General features: G+C 46.1%; 1 protein-coding gene across 1 annotated transcript in view; it reads right to left on the reverse strand.

Annotated features, from left to right (window-relative positions):
- Positions 1–12,053, reverse strand: part of SYT17 (synaptotagmin 17) — a 39,435-nt gene that overhangs the window by 2,108 nt on the left and 25,274 nt on the right. The gene's annotated exons all lie outside the window — the stretch shown is intronic.

Raw genomic sequence — 12,053 nt, forward strand, 5'->3', positions numbered from 1 at the left:
CAAGGATTTAAAAATCTCCTCAGGGAAGAGAGGGATTTTTAAGAACAAATGTCTGCAGGGGCTCTAAATCCACCCAGGCTTGTGCAGCAAGAGCAAGTTCAAAGGGGGAGTGCACCCTGGCATGGAGCCGTGAGCCTGGCGTGGAGCCGAGCGCTGCCCCTGCCAGCAGCACCAGCTCCCCAGGGCTGCTGGAAACCAGCGCTGGCAGCAAAGCCACATTTGGGATCCCTCATAGCAGCATGCCCTGATGTAGCACACACACTTCCAGGGAGGCAGGACACCGAGCACTAGGCACCGACCTCGCTTTTAGCCACACATCTTTGTCAAGGCTGTGTATTTCCTATTATACCTGTCCCACAATTAATGTAATTAGTAAACATGCTACTCAGTATCTCTACCATCTCCCTTCTCTGCAAAGGCTGGTTCCTAGCTACTGCACTAGTATGAGATCTTGCTCTGTGTGATGCAAGTACTACCTGCCAGTGCATTCCCAAAACAAGCTGTACAAGGTTACGTCTCACTTTATACCTTCTGACAGCTCTGACACACACAGTTTATGAGCAGAAATGCTTCTGCTCATCAAATTACCTGGGGACAGTTTTGGTAATGGTAACCCTTCAAATGTCCAAATTATTTCTCCAAACAATTACACTGAATAGCAACTACCCTGAAACTCAGACTATTGTAAGTTTACCTTCAAACTAGTTAACAATTAATTGGGGTACCACCCCTGTTAGGAAGACTTCATCTCCTCTGCTTGTCACCATCACTTATCTCAGGGTGACACTATCAGCTCTCTGCAACGTGCTGCCAGGGAAGTGCCCCTGTCAAGAGGCCAGGTTGGTGTTGCTTGGAAAGGCCTTTTGAGGATGTGGTGAAGAATTTTAAGCCATCCATCTCCAGCTAGTACACAGCTTGTCAGTTATTAATGAGTTCTCCTACAAAGCAAGGGCTCACAAGTGCAGCTAGCATGACTGTGCTAAATGTCCTGCTATGATTTATTACCCTAGAGAAATCAAATATTGTGATAAAATCACATAAAAGTACCCCCAAACCAAACGCCTCCTTAATTTTTTATGTAGGATTTTTTTTTCCCCTTCTTTTTTTTACCCATTCTTTTTTTCCAGAATGAAAGAAGATGAAGCCTAACCCTGGGAGACAATACCAAGTAATTTAAGCCAAGAAGTCTTAAAGGCCATCAATTAATCACAGGGTAAATTAAGAGTGGAGAAGTACCCAAGGCACACCAATTCTTCAAAACCAATCCGTGTCAGGACTGTAAAATGGGTAGGTGTGCTAACCTTTATTTTACTGTTGATCCAAGCACTTTGAATTTTTCTAAAGCATCTTGCTAATGTCATCATGTCAGGTAATTAGCATGTTGATTCCTTTAGGGTATTAATAGGCTAATTATACAAGGATTGTTGCTTCTATCATTAACTAGTTTAGATAGCACAGAAGTAGACTTATTGATGAAGAACAGGGAAGACATTCAGAGAATCACAGAATAGCAGAAGTTTCTCACTGAATCCCTCCCAGCTGAGCTCTGAGCAAGCTAAAGTTTGCTCTTCTAAAATTCAAAGCCTTTGTTTTATGCTAACCTTCAGCATGCTCTGCCTGATCCCAGACTCCACAATACTGGGATCATTGCAGCCAAGGCTGTCAGTAACTGAGATACTACAAGGCAGGTTTTCTTGGTTTGTTAGCTACAAGCCCAGCAATGCCTCATTCCTGGTTGGCACATCTAACGTTTGCGTGAGGAAGCAGTCCTCTATGTACTCCAGGAACATGACAGATGACATGAGCTGCTGTATTGTTCTTCCACCGTACTCCAAGCCTAAATGCTTATTCACACACAGACCATAAGACGTGGCATGAGATTCGACCTCTGGTATACAACCTTGCAGCTTCACTGCAGCAGCTTTCTGAAAAGATGAGTGATCTTTGTGTGCCAGAAATTCAGCTTCACTCATCAGTTCACAAGCCTTTAAAACTCAAGGACATGCCTTTCTTGGAGGCTAATTGCTTTATTCCCCTCTTTAAATGACCAGTATCTGCTAGGCAAATTTGCTGGTGGTTGAGCTGCATGGAGGTGGTGTGTGGACACTACCTAAGGGAAGGTGCTAAAGTTGGTACTGCAAAAATAAGCCCTTTTCTCTGCTTACATTCAGGAGCATGATTGCCCCTGTTGCTGTCACCAGCTCTTCTGAGAACAGCTTGGAAAGGAGATCTGTACGAGCAGACACCTGCCCTGGCTGAAAGGGACCTGACAAAGCAGCAGGCATCCACAGGAAGCCTGAGACCAAGCTCACACCTTCAGCCTCAGGAGGGAAAAAGCTCCTGCTCTTTCCTTTCAGCTTCTGCCGCAGCAGGCAGAGGTGAAGCCCCTGTGGTCCAGCCATGGGACAGCAGCTTGGTGCTGCAGCACACTCTGAGCCCAGGTTATGGTACAAGTAGACAGAGCTGTATTCCCTGATGTCTGAGCCTCTCCTTCCAGAATCTGACAGGAGCTCAGAGCAGATTTCAGATTAAATCTTCCCTTAGCCACAAAGCCCCCAGTAACTTCATGGAGCTGCTCAGAAGCAGAAAATGAGGTAATTATCATTTGGGGTTTCAGACTGACCTGGGCTCTGATTATGGACAGAGAGACACTGCTTTCCATTTAAGAAACCTATTTTCCTGACAGAAACTACACACCTGATGTCATGAGCTCTTTTTCTACCATCACAGTAATTTACACAATAGCAACATCCATTTCTAGGCTAATACAGAACAAAAAGCAATTAAGCAAGCAGAGGTCAAACCAATTCCTTCTGCAGCTGCTCTTTACTGAGGGATGCATTTGGAAACAGATAGACTTCTTTTTAAAAAAAAATTAAATCTCTTTATAATAGAAATGCTGAAACACAAGAAAATTGGGTTCATTTACACATTCATTAAAAGGGTTGAATTTTGAGGACAAGTAATGTAATGTAAATAAACCATTTTCACATTATATACTTATTGATGCAGTTCTGCATGATCCATATCAGATTGATGAGGGTCTGGGTGCTACATTAACCCTTTCTCTGGGGTAGGGACCCATGCTCCTGTGGGGCTTCTGTGCAGGAGAGGTGGCTGGGTCACAGCCCCATTGCCTGCCCTGCTCCCTCAGGGCTGAGCAGCCCGGCACAGTGGGTACCAGGCAGTGCACAGCCCAGAGCTGCACCACACCAGCAGCAGGGACTGCCAGGAGATGTGGTGGGACTTGGAGCTCCAACATTTGGCTCCAGGGGCGACTCCAGCCTGAGCTTCCCCTTGTCCCCTACCAACCTCACATGGAATTGCTTTTCACCGGTTTCACATGTCACTACATAACCCGTCACTTGCCCCTGACCCATGAGGTTGCCTGGATGGTATTAGCCCTGGCACCAGATCCAGCCAAAATGCCCTTTACCTTCCCCTTTGCCTCTACACTAAGACTTGCAAACAAGTACTTGTAAAGAGCATGGCTGCACAGTATTTGTGATTTATGAGTTATATGAAATAGTAAAATTTAAACTGGCAGTTCAGATTCATCTTTTGATTGAACCTATTAGCTGCCTTGAAATGACTAAGCAAAAGCACTTAATTCAGAATATTTCTTTTCCTTAAGCTAACTTCAAAGCTAACAGTACCATTATCTGATGGCGGGACAAGCTTTAGCAGCAGCACCTTGCCCAGCTGGGGCCACACAGCATCTGCATTTCCTGAAAAAACCCTCTGCCAGACATGCCCAGCAGTTACTCAGCAGTTACGTTCACGCTGCACCGCGGAGTACAGCCGCACCGTGCCTCTGCTGCTGCCTGCAGCTGCCAGAGCCCCTGCTGCAGCCTCCCCTCCACTGCTGCCTCTCCGGGAGGAAAATCTCCAGACAGAGAAATCTCCGTGCGCTGGAGTGGGTGGGAGCTCCTGCACCAAGAATTTAGCTCTTCTTCAGTCACCTACATCAGTTATCTGCAACACAATTAAAACCATTTAACTCTGAGAGAAGAAAATAACAAACAGGAACGTGCCTCTGTTTTATATCTGCCTTCTTACTCAGTCTAGGCATCATGCAGAACATCTTCACCCAGTTTATACTGGGTTTATACACCTTGGTTTATACACTGGGTTATACACCCAGTTTGCCATTAGCTTATTTACAGCACACCACCACCCACTTTCTAACAAATTGCCCCCAAAGTTTTCTACTTTTTCTTTTTTTTAAATGCAATTTGGTTGCATCCAGCATATTTTAAAAGACATTAAACAATAGAGCATCCCTCACTGCAGCTCATGTGCACCCTTCTGACACACGATGTTGGAGCACAACATGCCAAGCGGTGCAATTACAGAGCCAGCCCACTGCTGCAGGCACAACCACAGGAACCAGCATCCCAGTGGAAGAAACCTCGAAGGAATTAGAGGGCTCTGCTCTCTTCTTCTCCTCTACGGGATAAAGCTATTCATTCTAAACACTATAGAGCAAAAATCCATCTCAATTTTTATAGCTGGTCTAGAGGAGATATTGAGTGTCTGGGTCAACCATCAGGCATGGAAGTCATTAAAACAATCCTACCCACCATCATACACCTACAATCGCTGTTGCCACAGCCTGTAGAAGTTTCCTCTGGTACCCTTGGCCCACCAAGCTAGGAACTGAATGAACACCTACACGGTAGATATTCTTACTGCGAGGGCTGTGCAGCACAGGCGCACCTAACCCTGCAGCCATGCCTGCTGCAAGCTACAAAACCCACACCCAGAAACCTTTAGCCACCAGCATCCTGCTCCAGCAGCCACACTTCACACTGTGCCCAGATACATCCTTGGAGTGCAGCCAAACAAGGGGAAAAGGGAAAAGTAAGCAAAGGCATGCCCAAGGCTGTACACAGGCAATTGAGCAGCAGTGTCTCCCTGGGGACACAGGTCTCAGCAGACCATCGGGTCTCTCTGTCAGGAACCACAATCCTGTTGGCACTGACCCATCAGCACTTCCCCACTTTAGCCTCACGGCTTGGCAGGGTCTCAAGAAGTGCCCTGTTTCACATTCTTGCACCACTCACACAGGCAACGCTTCCTCCCCCATCCTTTGCAGGCAGAAACCACCGTCCAGGCTTTTCCATGCTGGTCACTGAGCTCTGCTACCAGCTAGTGGGTCTGAGCTATGAGGTTAAGCAGGTCTGAAAACTACTTCTGAACTGCTTGACATCAATATTAAAAAGCTGTTTAGCACAAGGAGGCTGCTGCTAGGAGCAGGCAGCAGCAGGACTAATGATGCACACTGCGAAGGTCACAGGTACAGACCAAATTCTGCCCCTGGCTTCTTGAATGTGGCCTGTAATATTTAGTAGAGAAGAGAGAAAAGGACAAGAAGATGCAGTGGTTTCATATTTATCAATTTAATCTCCATCAGGCTCTGATGTGCATGTAAAACTCACTTCCCAGCATCTCCTCCATGAGGCTGCTCTCTGCAACGCCTGCGCTTGCCCAACTCCACAGGGAATTGGTACCTCTTGAGCACATGGCCAAATCCTGGCCATGCACGGACCCACCACAGCTCCAGCATTCAGCTGCTGCTCCACATGAGGGAACACTACCACACCAAGGAAACTCCCTTTGGAAAACCACTTTCCTCCTCAGCATCCTGCGAGTGCAGCCCCTGTGCTCTGTCTGGGGCAGCCTGGGAAGGGGACCATGTGGATGCACCCGGTGGTGCCCGCAGAGCCAAGCATTTGGCTAATTGTGGTCTGGTGTCAGACAGGGAGAGAAAAGTCCCATAGGAGAGAGCAGGAACCCAGGGAGCAGGGGAGACGCACAAGTGTGTCTCACAGAGGTCTCAAGGACACACAGGGGTCCTTGAAATTATCTCATCAGGAGATGCTGGAATAACAGACTGGATGCATCTATTGCAACAGCCCGGAGGATATTGAAAAGCAGCATCTACAGCTGGCTTTTTCCACCTCCAATTCCTCCTTTTTTTTTTTTCTTTTTTTAATTGCATCTTAATTCTCTGCACTATGAGCCCCAGATCCAACAAAGCACATGAATGGCTTCATGCATATTTATACACTTCACAGGAACAGGCTCCAGCACCAGTGCTGTACAGCACCTGTAAACAAGGGCACGGGTGGCTGCACGGGACTGGCAGCCTCTGCCAGCACGTTCATGTGTCTCCTCCAACAGCCATGGAGCCAGGCACAGGCATTTCATCTCCAGACACTGCTCTGCCGCCCAGAGCGGCTCCTGCCACTGACATTTTTAATTTGATACACAGAAAGATTATGGCCTTGTGAGACGTTTGAACAATTTCTTTCACCATGGCATGAGCCAAACAAGATGAAACGCTGAGGTCGAGACAGGCATGACACTGCTTAAATTAATGGGCTTGGCAAAATGAGCAAGCGCTGACGATCAGCCTGGACAGAGGAGGGTTTGCTACTTTTTTTAGGAGAAAAAGATTCCCAAGCATTCCAGAAAGCTCCAGGACAAGTAGCTTCTGCCATTGTCTGCAATGAGGTTATTAACTAAGTCTGTCCACTTGAAGAATCTAATTTTGCCTTCTAAGCAAGCAACAGATGAGCTCAGGAAGCGTCAGCATCTTGCTCTCACCAGGATTAATAGTGTTTCACTCCTCCTTGTTAAAGCAGCAAGTCTGCAAAGAAAGCCAAAACCATCCCTGGAGCATCTTCGCTGACTGACCCAGAACCATGATTGGGGCTGCAGGACCTCACTCAGCACCTCCAACTGACCCTCGCTGCCTGCTCTGCTGCCCTCTGCTCCAGGCTGACAAACAGCACCTATCATGGAGACGAGGAAGCCACAGGTGGGGACCCGGAGGATGGAGAGCAATGGAGAAGGATTCTGAAGCCCATGCATCATTCCTGCTGCACAGAGGCTCCTCCAGGCGGGGTGGTCTCCAGGAGGCCAAGGTTTCCCACTGCAAGCACATCTCCCCATGCTCCTCTCCCACCACCCCAAGAGCAGGAGATGTCCTCACACGGCCTGCCAGGTCACCTCATGTGGCCACAGGACGCTGGCTGGGAGCACTCTGCTCTCCCCAGACCTGACCACAGAGCATATGGTATCTGGTACATAAATACATGAAGTATTTTATAACGCCAGACACAAAGGCCAAATTCTGATCTAAATTAAACAGGTATAAATCCCCAGAAAATCCAGTGCTGACATCAATGGTTTTTTCTTTTTTTTTCCCTTTGGCTAAGATAGGATTACACAGGTTTAGGCACAAATTAGATTCTGCTTCTGAGCTCCAGATATGTGGAATATACAGACAGTCCAATACTTCAGAAACACACGTCTAATAGACAATAAGAAACAATTTTCTAGCAGCAAGTTGCCTAATTATCTATCCATCTGAGAGATGTTACGGTGCTCAATATGATAGCATTTCAAAACAGAAACCACTTCTTCCTCCTGCATTCCAGCATAGGGAAAAAAACCTAATCACTTGCCTCATATATTAGAGAAGATTCCCCCCCACCCCCATATTTGTCTGCAAAAGACAAAATACCGGAATACTTTTTTATGGGAAAGGAAAAGCAATAGGAGAAAGGAGAGATGAGCACCTATCTGAAGCAGCAAATCAAAATGTAAATGTGTAATGACTCTAAACACATCCTGGTTTCCATCCATGCAAACAAGGCACCTAAAGATGACGCTAGCATCTGAAGGTCATGCTTTCACACAGCCAGCCAAACCAAAATTCAGGTGTATTTCTGGAGAAGCCTGAGGAAAAAAACATTATCAGCCTTCAACCTGCTCAGCTAATTGGGACATTTCGAAAATGGCCTGTTAATTAAAAAGATACCATTGAAAAGCCTTGCTATCTCTGCATTCCATCCATGGGACTTTTACAAATCTTGTGCAGTGCAGGCAAACACCAAAAGCATCACCTTGTCTCCAGCATCTACACCACAGTTTGACCAGCAGAGCTGGTGGGGAAAAAAGGAATAGTTTTAAGGTTGGAGAATCTTCAGCCATCTTCTCCTCAACAGGACCTAAGCCACCTGGAGACCCAACTTTAGGACTCACCCAGAATGAATCCTAGTTAGTTTTATTTCAGCTGCAATGAGTAAGTGTCTGCCTGTGAGCTGTAAGCCTCTGGCGCAGCAGTTTTCCCCTCCTCCTAACCTGGGCTCACTTGGAAAGTGAGGTCTGCAGCTGATGATCAGCTTTGGCCCATGTCCAAACAGCCTTTTCTGCTGTTCTCCTCCCCACCATCTCCACCACCTCTGACTGACTCAGAAACTGTCATGTGGATCAAGAGCACCCCAAAACACTTTCTATTGAACATCCAACTAATGTTCATTAGACAACATACAAAACCAAACTGGTCTGTATCAGAGCATCTCCAGCATCCCCAGGACTGAAGGGTGACAGTGGGCCAGAGCTGTGCTCACCAGGGGCTGCCTGTGCCATTAGTGACCATTTTTTCCAGATACAGAAACATCCCAAAACATTCACCTCCAACAAGAAGTCAGGATTTCAAGGAAGACCTAATTCCTCTCCTCTCAAGCCATAATGCCACAAAAGCAATGAATATGCTCAAACAGGCAGTATTTCTTCAAAAATAAAATACTTCAATGAAAGCAAACCAAACCACCCAGAACTGCACCATTAGCAACACACACCACCAACAGTGACTTTTTTCCCCTTTAAAAATTCCAACCTGATTAAATGGTCCTTAAATTTTCTCAAAGGCCAAAGGAAAGAGAAAATGAGCCAACAGAGGAACCAGGTATATTGCTATTGAGGAGCAATCTGTTATTTTAATCAAGTACTGCCCATTAACTGGAAGTTAATTAGAGCCCTGGAATAAAGCATCAAAGGGATCTGGGGGTCTGAAGACACACGCTGTTACAGCACTTTGTGCACAGAAATCTTGATGGTATTGTCAGTGCCCCTCTGCAGTAGCCATTGAAACCACAGGTATAGGTGTGCAAAGAGTCACTGCTCAATGCTACCTCAGGAACTAAAATACTTTAAAAAGAAATTAAATTTAAAAATTGGTCCTAAATCTTTATAGAAAACAGACACAGTCCATTTTTAAAACATAGTGAAAAGTGAAGATAATCATATCTAATCCCAGAAATGGTTCAAAAGAGCGTGCCTGTGGGCTGCATCCTCAGCCAGTACTTTATGATGAAGATCTTGCCAGCTATCACACATGTATTGAGGCCAATCTCTTCATCAACAAGCAAACCCTGTCTGAGCCCACTTCTCTCCCCTGGCAGAGCATCCTGTCCTGCTGGATGGTCTTTCACAGGGGATCAGTGCAGTGGGACAAGCCCCACCACTGGTCTCCATCAGACACCATCAGCCCTGATGCTTGTCCCAGATCCTGCTATACTCTCAGCCAGTTCAGACAGCAAAGCAGTTTTTCCCCCTGGATTTGCACAGACCAGAACCCAGAGCACGAAAATTATTCTTCCAGTTTTGGGGACCCTGCTTTCTTTGCAAGCCCTAAAGATCCTGTCATGCAAACGTGTACAAGAGCTTATTTAGATGGAGAGACACACACACAGAGTCACCACAGGACCTCAGGGAGATACATATTCCCTAACTGTGAGCACTGAAGGTTGTATTTTTTACAGTAAGTGATCAAAAGATGTTAACGAGCCACCAAGATGCTGCTTGCCCTGGAGCGCTGGTGGTTTTTATTGGACCATCTGGGCTTTACTGCAACGCAAACAGCATTACCAACGATTATTATTAACAACATTATAATCACTAAAAAAATACCGCAGTGCTCAGATTTCAGGTGTTGTCTCACCTCCTGCTGCAGAGCCCATGTTTTCCAAATGTTAGGCTGGGATTTAGAGGACAGCCTGCGCAAAATCCATCAGCAGGGAGAGCGCACTCAGCCCCAAACCCTCCCGAGGTCAGAAACTGCAGTTGCACCTTAAATATCCTCTTCTCTGCTTGGAAATGACCTCAGGCAGCAGCTGACAGCCCTGCTGCCAGAGCCAAACTCCACCTTCCCCTTACCATGGGACAGGTATATATATACCACAGGTATATGTGGTCAGGAGAACATACCATCTTTTAAAGCACACCCCATTTCTCTGCAAGAGGTGAACTCATGACTTACTTCCACTCAAGCAGAAGACACATGGAGGATGTGCATCAAGTTCCCAAAAAAAACCCCAAAAGTGGAAAAAAGAACCACGCAAAAAAGTGCATTTCTGTTACAGGATGTATACAGGTGCTCATTACCTAGACAACATGTTTGATGGAGTAAATCTAAAACAAGTATCTTCCCCACTAGCTGTTGCTTCACTCATCATAATTTTTTCTGTTGGGACATTAGACTTGTCATGATTATCAGTTGCTTTCCTGGTTTTAGCCTCTTTTGGTGAGAAGCTGTGATTGTGATACTTGCAGCAGAGATCCTGACCCTGGGTGGCTCCTCCTGGAAAGGACATCTCCAGCTGAGCTCATCCCACCTCATTTTAGGCACTACACAGGGACATGTGAGTTAGTGACAGTTCCAGTAAGCATCTGAGGTAGGAACAGAGGGGAAGGCAGAAAGCAAGCTTGCACAAGGTGTCCTGCACCAATGTGGAGTGAGAAGCATTTTGGTCTGTAAATACCAGTAATTTACAGTGTTGAATCCTAGTATGCCTGAGGAGGAGGAAAGAGATAAGAACCAGTCCAAACCCCTCCAGATCTTCGCTAATGCAGAGCTCACCCTGTGCACCTCATCCTGGAGGCACCCACTGCCTGTCTCCTAGCCCAGCTGCACTTCAGTCCAAAGTCCAGCTCTCCAGAGCACCACCAGGAAAGCAGAACAGTGCTTTATGGAAAACCATCCATCCACAGTGTTTGCCACACAGCCCTTGCTAAAGTTGCAGCAAAACTGTGCATAAATTCTTACTACAGTGCACTAAACCCAGACTGTTTGATTCAGGATACACAGGAGAAAAACATACAGGGGGAAAAAAATTACTCTTACTTTGTCCAGATAGATAGTGCCTTACTTTGCAGTGTGGTATCAGCCACACAGAGGGAGCCAGGAGCCTCAACTGATAGGGACTGGCATGACTCTACTGATTTCCAGTGAAGCCAAGCCAATGTAAAGACAGCTGCACACTGGGTCCAAAATATGAAGCCACAAAAAAGGTTCCTTTAAATTATTGAAGATATGCTGACTTCTGGCTCCCACGACTGCTTTTACAGCTCACTCTTCATTCAAAGCATCGTCACCCACCATTCAAGCAGGATTATTTTCCTTTTCAATTGCACTTTGACTCAACAGCAAATTTAATTAACTGACCTAATGGACTAGAGCTGTGGATTGAAAAAACATAAGAAATAAAAAACAACTCCCACAAAATACACAACAGAAAGAACCATCACTGCAGCCAAAAAAAACACCAACCCCCAAGTGAAAACAAAAACCTAGACAAGAAAAACATGGCTTATTCTCCTGCTTTCTGGAGATGCAAAATAATAAAAAGATCCTCCCGTTGTGAGGTACAGCTTCTCCATGCTGGCAACCATTTGCTCTTTATTGTCTTTTAACAGAAGATCCCAAAGCCCTCTACAAGCTTTTATGCTGTGCAGTACCCTAACATGCCAAGACAGCAGCTATATGGGGAATACCACCATCTCCATGCCAGAACTTCAGCCAAGCTGCATGTTGATACTCACTTTATTAAAACCTCATAGATGCACACAAAAAGAAACTGGTGCTTAACTCCCCGTTAGGGTATGGGCTTCCACCAACATCCAGAGCATCTCCGTCACTTAAGTGAGCACTAAATGTGGCTCAGCATCTTCACCACCACCATGTCCCCTGAACCACCTCACTCCCATGACACCACAGATGCGTGTGCAGGAGTCCTGATTCAAAAAGGCCCTTGCAACAAGGCAGGTTCTTGGCTTCTTTAACAAGGAGAGGCAGTGCAGACATTGAACCAGAAGAAGACTGTACACACACAACAGCATGACCAACACCTCTGGTTCCAGCTATATATTGGCTGCACAAACCATGTATCTCAAAAACCAGAGTTCCAACCGTAGCAAAA

The sequence above is a fragment of the Strigops habroptila genome, chromosome 4 (genome assembly GCF_004027225.2).
Source record: "Strigops habroptila isolate Jane chromosome 4, bStrHab1.2.pri, whole genome shotgun sequence".
NCBI classification, from domain to species: domain Eukaryota; kingdom Metazoa; phylum Chordata; class Aves; order Psittaciformes; family Psittacidae; genus Strigops; species Strigops habroptila.